This window comes from Citrus clementina, unplaced genomic scaffold, assembly GCF_000493195.1.
Source record: "Citrus clementina cultivar Clemenules unplaced genomic scaffold, Citrus_clementina_v1.0 scaffold_4, whole genome shotgun sequence".
NCBI lineage: Eukaryota > Viridiplantae > Streptophyta > Magnoliopsida > Sapindales > Rutaceae > Citrus > Citrus x clementina.
In genome coordinates this window covers 10,943,786-10,954,176 of record NW_006262274.1, presented here as the reverse complement: position 1 = coordinate 10,954,176, position 10,391 = coordinate 10,943,786, and positions in this window count along the sequence as shown.

Below are 10,391 nucleotides of genomic sequence, written 5' to 3'. Positions count from 1 at the left end.
TAAATGACAAGAAGTTTAAATACATAAAAGTAAGGGTGTTAGTAAAACTTGAAGTGTAAAATGACGATTTTCTCCTTTATAAATATACATTTTCTAACACTCAACACACCCCCCAACCAGCTTATTGCTAGTCCCTAGCAAATAAAGCGAAAACAAAATTCAAATCCAAAGTGATTTTTTTTCTTTTTTAAACAATCATGTTTATTCAATCAGACTAATGATAGTAATCAAATAAAAGTATAAGCATTATCTCCAGTCTAAAGAAACATCGCACCCACATCAACCATCCACATGAATCAGCCTAGTAGACTTTGTCATAGCTACTTTCAAGAATGACATGTCAAACCCCAAAATCTCACTAGAAGTAGTGACACTCTCACAAAGAAATTAAACCCAATAAAAATAGTCACTCCAATGAATGGTAATTGAGAGAAAATAATCAAGAAGTGATATCACATGCTCTCACCAAGATGAAAGAAATATGCTCTCAGCTTAAAAATAATACGATCTCAAGTCAAATAAAAATGCTAGTCAACCCAATTTATTTATTTTTATTTATTATTTTTTTATGCACCACTACATCTTTTAGCCCATATAACTAGCTTCTACTTCAGATTATAGTTCCCTAAAATCAAGAAAGACTTTTATTAGGACGTAACGTAAGTTAGGGACATGGCTAATAAAGGAAGGGAAATAAGGAAAACAAAGTGTATGTTTGAGAAATATGTAGAAATTTTTTTTTTGAAGTTGCAAGGTGGATTTCATTATTTCACCTATTATTGTTTTTTTTTTTAAACAACAAATTTTTTTCTCTTTTTTTTTGTTTTTGTTGGCACAACTTTACTAAACAAAATAATTATTTACATTTTTCTCAAACATAAATAGGTGATAAAACATGTAAGATTTTGGGTAATACTCAAAATCGGAGTGGGTTAAGATGATAAGTTTGACAAAGAAAATGTGTTTTTTTTTTTAAAGGCTCAAAAGGGTTAACTATGGATATTTCATAAAAGTGATGGCTAAAAAGGTTCAAACGGATCAAAGATGGCATTTCCATCATCTTTTAGGGCTCTAAATAATCGTCCATATCTACTAGTTAGATGGGCCTCTAAATGTAGCAACACACTTTTTTTCTCTTTTTTTTATTTTATAATTTTTTTTTAGGGTTAACTCAAAAGAAATCTAAAGATCGTGTATAAAATAATAAACTGCTAAGCTGTATAAAGAATGTGCAAAAGAGTTACTCTCTAAGAAAAATAATAGGCTCAAAAACTCATTTGATACTTATTATGACATGTTCATTCCTTCAAGCAACTCATATTTATCTCCGACATCAACATGTAAAGTAGCAAACATAGCGTAACATCACTTAAGACCAAAGATAATACAAATATTAAATTTTGAAATTAATCATGTCATCCAATGTTAAAACACATCACACAATTTTTTTTTTAAACAACATCCAACCCCCCAACTATTCTAAACATGAAAGGAAAATATGCATGCAGAAATGTGAAAATGATACAAAAAAACTAATTAGAAAATGATAGAAAACGAAAATGGTTTTTTTTTAACTTAAGAAGATGCGTTTCTAGAGGCACTACACTCCATATTCAGCCATCTTTGACTCAAAAAAATTTGAAAATGTATATTTATAAAGGAGAAATTAAAAAGAAGAAGAAAAATGAACATCAAAACATAATAAAGAAAAAGAAAATGTCTGAAATATTTTTTTTATTTTTTTAGTTTTTTTTTCAAATGATGAAGATTCGTTTCTAGAGTCACTACACTCCATATTCAACCATCTTCAACACAAAAAGTTAGCAACAATTAGTTTTTACAACAAAAAATCAGTAAAAACTTAACCAAGATTCCACAATTGTCAACTATTCCCTCCCCCCAACTAGAACGAAATATTGTCCTCAATGTTTTAAAGGAAAGAAGTAGAGTTTAAAAGACAGCACTTGGGTGGTACAATACAGAAGAAAATATTTACAGCCGGAGAGTTAAATCTAATTTGTACTTCTTACTGCGGCTATTGTTACCATCATTATTTGGACGCTCCAACACAAAGGTGCAGGGATCTGGCTCCGGTCTATAAGCAATGGGTTTCTGGTGAATGTGCAGATGGGCCCAAAATGCTAGTGTGATAAGTGCCTCTAGTGTTGCAAGATCTCCTAGAAGGAAAATAAAAGCATCAGCATGATTAAGCATTTCAGTTATTCTTTCTTGCATACCTGAGACGACTAATTCTTCTCCAATCGATGAGTCAAACAAACTGCCCAAAAGTTTTAGAGCTCTTGGGATGATACCTAACACTTGGCTTCCTCTGACAAAAGCAGCTTCTGAGACCAATTTTGATAACCTTCGGTTATCTCATCCATACACCAAGTGTAATTTTCTCTCTACTATGCTTTGACCAAGATCTATGGCTGCATCAACGAACTCTTTATGTTTGTCATAGGTAAATCCAGAAAGCACACAAATGTTCTTGAATTGTCTATTGGGAGTAGCTTCCATTGGAGTGCTTAACAAAAGGTCATATTTAAGAATCTTGGTGACAGTGGGTCACAACTGTGTATGAGGTGGCATGTCAGTGTCAAATAACGCATAAAGCACATGGATCGCGAGTCAAAAAGGAAACAGTAAAAAGAAAAAGAAATAATGATAAAATAAAATTATTAAAGACAATAATGGAAAAGATAAAATAACAGTGAAATAAAATAACAGTGAAGCAAAAGAATATTTACAAGTAGTTGCGACTGTGGCTCACATTTTCCTTTGGTTTTACGTCCAGAAATGGCTTGAACGCCATCTATGGGTCGAGGATAGGCTTCCCATCCAGTTTTCTTATAAACAGGCAAACAAGGTCGTTTATAGTCAGATTCCCGAGACTATATCGTGCATGCTCTTTCTGGAATAATGGCCAGAACTGGAGAATCGCTCTTTGCACATATCCACTGGGATGCGTTTCAAGAGACAAAAGGATATCATCCAATAACTCCTTATTCAAGTCATCCCTAATGAATTGAATCTTATCTTCCCTGTTATCAAACACCATTCCTAAAGAACATGGGTTTTTATCGCAATTCATTTTGGCACACTTATGGCAAGCAACAGAAATTCTTTGAGCTCATCGTTTTCTTGCATAATTTCCTTTACCACAACCAGGCATGTATGCAATAAATTTTATAGGTAACTCACCTGCCAATCATACTTTAGCCTCGATTAACCAACGGATGTCAGCAGGTATGTTATTCCTCATGAGCAATCGCATGCATTCGGACCGAACTTTATAAATTGTAAGGAGAGTATTCTGAGGAAGTGAAGGGAATTGCCTGTGAAATTTCGTTAGAATCTCGTTTCTGTTCATACCTTCGCCTCAGAATATCAGTTATTATGGGAAACTGAAGTAACCGACTTGATTGTCATAGAGTATCGTTATCCGCCACTTCACCGGGGTAAAAAACTAAAGCACACAAACAAAGCATAAAATAAAGAAAAACAAACTAAAACACAAAAAGAAAATTAAAATCGTCCTCTTATTGAATTTACCTCAAGCTCCAACTGAATGTCGTAAACACTTCTCTTAATGTCTCTGAGTTGGTTTTCTAAACTCTCAACATAGGATATTAACTCTGACGGTTGCAGATCCCAAATACGATGTGTCTTACAAAATCGAATTTGCCTTTTGAGATAAGATTTTACACATTGAAGTGGTTTAAGAATGTTCAGGAGGAACGATTTAAGTATAGTACTCATGATTAACAATGATAAGAGAAAACTTAATGGTTAAACAAACACACTTATGCAAAAATAATTTCAATTAGCAAAAATAATAAAAAGAAAGAAAGAAAGAAAAATCAAATCACCGAAAAAAAAGAAAGAAAAACTTAATTCAAATCTGGTGGGTCACTCAAATTTATTTCGATGTCCTCTCCATGTGGTTGGTACTCTAGATATGACTTTAATCTTTGACCATTAACTTTAAACGTGCCACTGTTCTTTGGGTCCTTAATTTCAATTGCCCCATGTGGAAATACAGTATGAACAATAAAAGGGCCAGACCATCAAAAGCATAACTTACCTGGGAATAGCTGCAAGCGAGAATTGAATAAAAGCACTTTCTGACCTGGAGTGAAAGATTTTCTCATAATTTGCTTGTCATGGAAGACTTTCATTCACTGCTTGTAAATCTTGGCATTTTCGTATGCATCATTGTGAATTTCTTCAAGTTCTGCCAACTGTAATCTTCTTTCTGAGCTAGCTTGCTGCATGTCAAAGTTGAATTTCTTGATGGCCCAATATGCACAATGCTCGAGTTCTACAGGTAGGTGGCAAGCTTTTCCATACACTAGCCTGTAGGGTGACATCCCAATCGGGGTCTTGAAAGCCGTTCTATATGCCCATAATGCATCATCAAGTCTTAATGACCAATCTTTTCTGTCTGACTTCACCGTCTTTTCTAATATGTGCTTTATTTCTCGATTGGAGATCTCAACTTGGCCACTGGTTTGCGGATGATATGGGGTTACCACTTTGTGAGTGATTGAATACTTTGTCAAAAGAGCTTTGAATGCTTTGTTACAAAAGTGGGTACCACCATCACTGATTATCGATCGAGTGAATCCAAAGCGTGAAACAATATTGCTTTTCAAAAATCCTATCACCACCTTGTGATCATTGGTTCTACATGGAATTGCTTCTACCCATTTCGATACGTAGTCAACAGCAACCAATATGTATTGATGGCCAAAAGAATGGGAAAAGGGTCCCATGAAGTCGATACCCCATACGTCAAAGATCTCAACCACTAAAATTGAATTTAGTGGCATCATGTTCCTTCGTGTAATGCTCCCCATCCATTGACACCTATCACATGAAGAATAAAAAGTGTAAGCGTCTTGAAATATAGTTGTTGGGAATTATCCGTTGTTGGGAATTATCCGCTTGTCGCTGCAAGAATTCTCAAATCTCTGATGCACTTTTTGACATTAGCTCTCCTCCACTTGTTTTCATTAGCCATTCTTGCACATTCGGCAATAATCCCTCTAAAAAGTATTGGCATTGGTGTCATTTCTCGTACCCATGATGTGGACACTTCAAGAGTAGTCCATCGAATCGCTCTCATGTTTCGAAAAACTGCTCGTCTTCTCTCCGGGTAAACTCTGAAATTTCCCTACAAATAGCATTGGTTTTATGCATTGGGAAATATTTATTCAAAAATCTTGTAACCATTTGTTCCCATGATGTAATGCTATTAGCTGGCAAAGTATTTAACCATGAACGAGCTCTATCCTTTAAAGAAAATGGGAATAATCTGAGTTTAACATCATCGTCTGAAAAATTCTCATATTTAAATGTTTGACAAATAGCATGAAAATCATTCAGATGATTATATGGGTCCTTATTTTCTAAGCCATAGAATGTGGGGAGACAATTTAGCACACTAGGTTTTAGTTCAAAACTCCTAGTGGCTACATTTGGGTATCTTATACATGATGTGCTCAAATTAGCTAAGGGACTAAAATAGTCCTTAAATGGCCTCTCTTGTGGTGCTTGTAAATCCATTCTAAATTTATTTTTAACGTGCTTGTGTGTGTGAAGTATTTTTTCTAGTTCAAGGTCTATAGGTTCAAGATTAGGTAATAATGACCTACGACCATGCATGCAAGAAACACAAAAATAAATGGGAACAAAACAAATAAAAATAAATAAGAAGGAGAAATTACGTTACTAATCTTATCACGCTGTTAAAACATTTCTATAAAAATACACAAAAATAAATACGTGAAATAAATTAACTAAAAATAAATTAATAAGATAAACAAAAAAAATACAAAGAAAAATAAATTGAAAATTCAATTACAAAATTTTAAAGAAGAGAAAAAGAAAAGAAATACTAACCTTTAAATGTAGATTCACTTTTTTTCTTTTTTAAAAAAAGAAAAAAAATACAAGAAAACAATTAAATGGAATTATTCACAAAACTTAATTCTATGAATTAAAATTACTTACCTCCCCGGCAACAGCACCAAAAACTTGTTGTGCAAATTTTATTGAACTCACAAGTGCACGAATCTATTGTAGAATAGATCAGTGGTGACGAGTGTTGATCCCATGAAGAGGTGAATTTTAATTGTGTGTAGAATTAATTTTGTATGAGGGTGGTTGGATTTGTGGTGAAAGTGACTTAGATTATCCTAAAATTAGAATTGAAATGGCGAGAATAAATTGAAGAGAATTCTATTGAAATGGCGTACTTGGGTATCTAGATCCGTATCAACGTGCACCATGGGCTAAATATTCTTTATTAATGCCAATTAAATCATGAGAGGGGAATCAACACCTCATGAACCACACTCTAATCAATATGGTGCTAAGGGCTTATCGTGCCAAATAATAATAATCTTGTACTAGGGAGCCGGTGTAACTAGAGTGGTATCTAGACAAGATTATTATTATTTGTCAACGAAAAGTCAAATCATTCACAAAAACTAGAGGGGAAAAGAAAATAAATTTACCAAATAAAACCCATGACACATGTTGAGACTTCACCTTCAACCAAAACTTGAAAGAAAATTAGCTACTCATAATTGAACTAGGGGAAAAATGAGAATTTATTAAAATACGTAGAAAATACAAGATGGAGAAGGAATTACAGAAAATGGAGTCCAAAAATGGATTTAAAGCTATCAAATTAGGGGGGAGGCCCCTTTTTTATAAATACATTGAGTAAATCGTGGCCATCAGATTAAAAACAGTTTGGACGCTCAGGATTGCGCCACGTTATCAGTCAACAGTACGCGGTTTGACCACACGGGTGAACAGTAACACGGTTTGACCTGGGTTGAACAGTGACGCGATTTGGTTGAAAATAATCCTGTGTAATACATGTACCGTACGCGAGATTTTTGGTCCATTGATATGCTACCACGTCATCGATCAACAATGTATAAGAATTTTAGTCCAACAGAATCGTGACAGCTCATCAGTCAATGCCACATTATCGGTCAATGTCACATCATCGATCCGTCTATGTGAACAATGTCGTGAACAGTAACGTAGACAGTACCGTACATGTGAACAGTGCCATTTTTTCTTTTATACTCCTCCTAAGGTTTTCGACCATCCTGAGTTCAAAAGTGATGTCCGTTTTACCGTCTGATCTCTTGTTCATTGTAAAATGACTATGATGCCCTTAAAATACATAAAATACTTAATTATAATACAACACACATAATTAAATAACAAGAAGTTTAAATACATAAAAGTAAAGGTGTTAGTAAAACTTGAAGTGTAAAATGACGATTTTCTTCTTTATAAATATATATTTTCTAACACTCAACATCGATGCATTCTTTCTACGTAAAGCCCTTTACGACAAGACGCGCATTGTACTTATCCACATTTCCTTTTGAATCTTTCTTGATCTTAAAAATCCATTTGCAACCAATAAGTTTCGCACCTTCTGGCATCAGGACAAGATCTCATACATCATTGTCCTTCATGAACTTCATCTCCTCATTTATGGCATCAATCCACTTCTAAGAGTTTAAACTTTCCATGGCTTGAAGAAAATTGATTAGATCATCTTCTATCACTCCAATGTCTGTCTCATGTTCTTGGAGAAATACAATGTAGTCATCTAGCACTGCATTTCTCCTTTCTCTAGTGGATCTCCTTAATGGTATATATTCTTGAGTTGGTAAAGTTTGTTCTTCTATAACAACTTCTTGTATGGGGGATTCTCTAATATTGTCTTGATCTATTGTGTCTTGAACAAAGTTAGGAATGAAACCCTGATCAATGCTAATAAAACCTATGAGAATATCAACATATTTTTCATTAAAGACAAAGTCCTTAGCCGAATATCCCCCCGCAAACTCAACATCCTCAAAGAACCGAGCATTTTCTTACTCAAAATTTGACTTATTCATCGGATCATAAAACTTATACCCCTTGGACCGTTCTGAATATCCAATAAAATAACAATTTACCCGTCCTTAAGTCCAATTTCTTCTCATTAGGCCTATAAGGCCTTGCCTCAGTTAGACAACCCCAAACATGCAAGTGCTTTAGACTAGGCTTCTTGCCTGTCCAGCTTGTAAGGGGTTTTGGTAGTCACTTTAGTAGGAACTCTATTAAGAATATACGTTGCAATCTTAAGTGCTTCTCCTTGGAGTGATTCTAATAAGGTAGAATGAAAAATCATGCTCCTCACCATATCCTTAAGCGTCCTATTTGGTCTTTTAGCAACACCATTCATAGTGGGCGAACCCGGCATAGTGTAATGTGGGACAATACCGCATTCCTCTAGGAATTTAGTAAATGGTCATGGACGTTGTTCACCTGAACCATCATATCTACCATAGTATTCGCCACCACGGTCAGATCTGACACTTTTGATTCTTTTGCCGAGTTGGTTTTCAACTTCAACCTTAAATATTTTGAAGATATCCAAGGACTGTGACTTTTCTTGGAGGAGATGTGTAGCCATATCTTGAAAAATCATCTATAAACATTAGGGGTGGGCAAAATACCTGACCGACCCGACCCGATCCGACCCAAAAAAGTTCAGGTTCAGGTCGATTCAGGTTGTTATTGAAACCCGAATGGGTAAAAAATTGCAAACCCGATCGAGTTGTGATCGGATCGGGTTTGACCCGACCCGATCCAAATACCCGATTGAGTCGCACAAAAAAACCCCACTAAACCTAAACGCATTACACACGCACACACTAGACACCACACACACGGGCACACACAAAGTCACAACTCAAAAACAATTAGCTAAAAAAAAATTGACAAATAAAAAACAAAATCAAATTATAACCCACGCACACAGCCATGCACAAACATATCTCACTGCCTTCACAGATTACAACCTCACAACCCTCGTCCTCATACTTACAACTTCACACACACACACACACGCATCGCAAAAGCCAAAAGTAAAGCGACAGCCAGCAGCAAATGCAGAGAAGAGAACGGAGGAAGGACAGCCAGCGCACGCAGCCACCTAACCCGCGACCGGCTCTACTGCTCCGCGACATTCGTAGCTACCGGATCTTCTATTGTCGGATATCTATCGGATCTGCTGCTACTGGATCCGCTGCGCTGCTATCGAATCTACTGCTGCAGCCTCCACCATCACCAAGTTCAACCGCGAACCGACGACCCGATTCTTTTCTTTTTTGATGTTTTGATGGTATATAATAATATATTTATATTATCTGTTAATTGCTAAGTATATGTATTGTTAAATGTTAATAATAAAATTAGGGAAATTCTTGTATGGAAAATTTTGGAGCTTAATTTATTAAGTCCGTGGAAGCTTAAATTATAAGTATGAATTGATTTTTTTTAATGAATAGATTAAGCACTAAAATTAAATATTTTGCATTTGATATGTGCAGTAGCTTCATCCTATCTGAATTAATCCGAATTTAACCCGATTAGTTGACCCAATCCGATCCGATTCGAATATGTTCAGATCGGGTTGGATCGGGTTACAACTTTGGGTTGAGTTCGGATGAATTCTTTTCTAACCCAGTCAATCTGAAATCCGATCAGGTTGATCCGAACCCGACCTGGACCTGAAAATGCCTACCCCTAATAAATGTCATAAAATATTGTTAATCATTTCAAGCAGTCGTAGGAAATGACCTACAAATGTCTGTATGTATGAGTTTTAAGACATCTGAAGTTCTGTTGGCTTCAAATCTCCTTTTATTGGTTTGTTTCCCCGTGATACAATTAACACATATGTCAAAATCTATGAAATCTAAGGGGTCGAGAATTTCTCCTGACACAAGTCTCTCTATTCTCCGTCTAGAGATATGACCTAATCTCTTGTGCCATAATACAGCTAAATTCACATTGGTTAATTTTCTATTTAAACCTCATATACTTAATTGCAGGGAAATTAAGCAATTGTATCAAGCATATAAAGATTATCATTGCTTGACAAATAATCGGAACCAACCAATTTTGAATTATGAAACAAACTGAATTTTTCGTTTCCAAATGAACAAGAATAACTATATTTATCCAAAGCGGAAATGAAAATCAAATTCTGTCTAAAAGACAAAATAACAAATGTTTCATTAAGAATAAAATAAAATTTGATCTTTAATAATAATCTAAATTTTTCAATTGCTTCAATTTCAACCTTCTTACCATCACGCATATAGATGTATCTTTCACCGTCATTGGCCTTTCGGCAATTCAAACAACCCTGTATAGACACACTGATGTGAGTGGTTGCACTAGAATCTATCCATCATGTGTGTCTAGGTACCGAAGTTAAATTAACCTCAGAACAAACTAAAACATTCCCTTCAACTCCATAAAAGAAACAACCAATGGCTTCTCGATCATCTGATTTC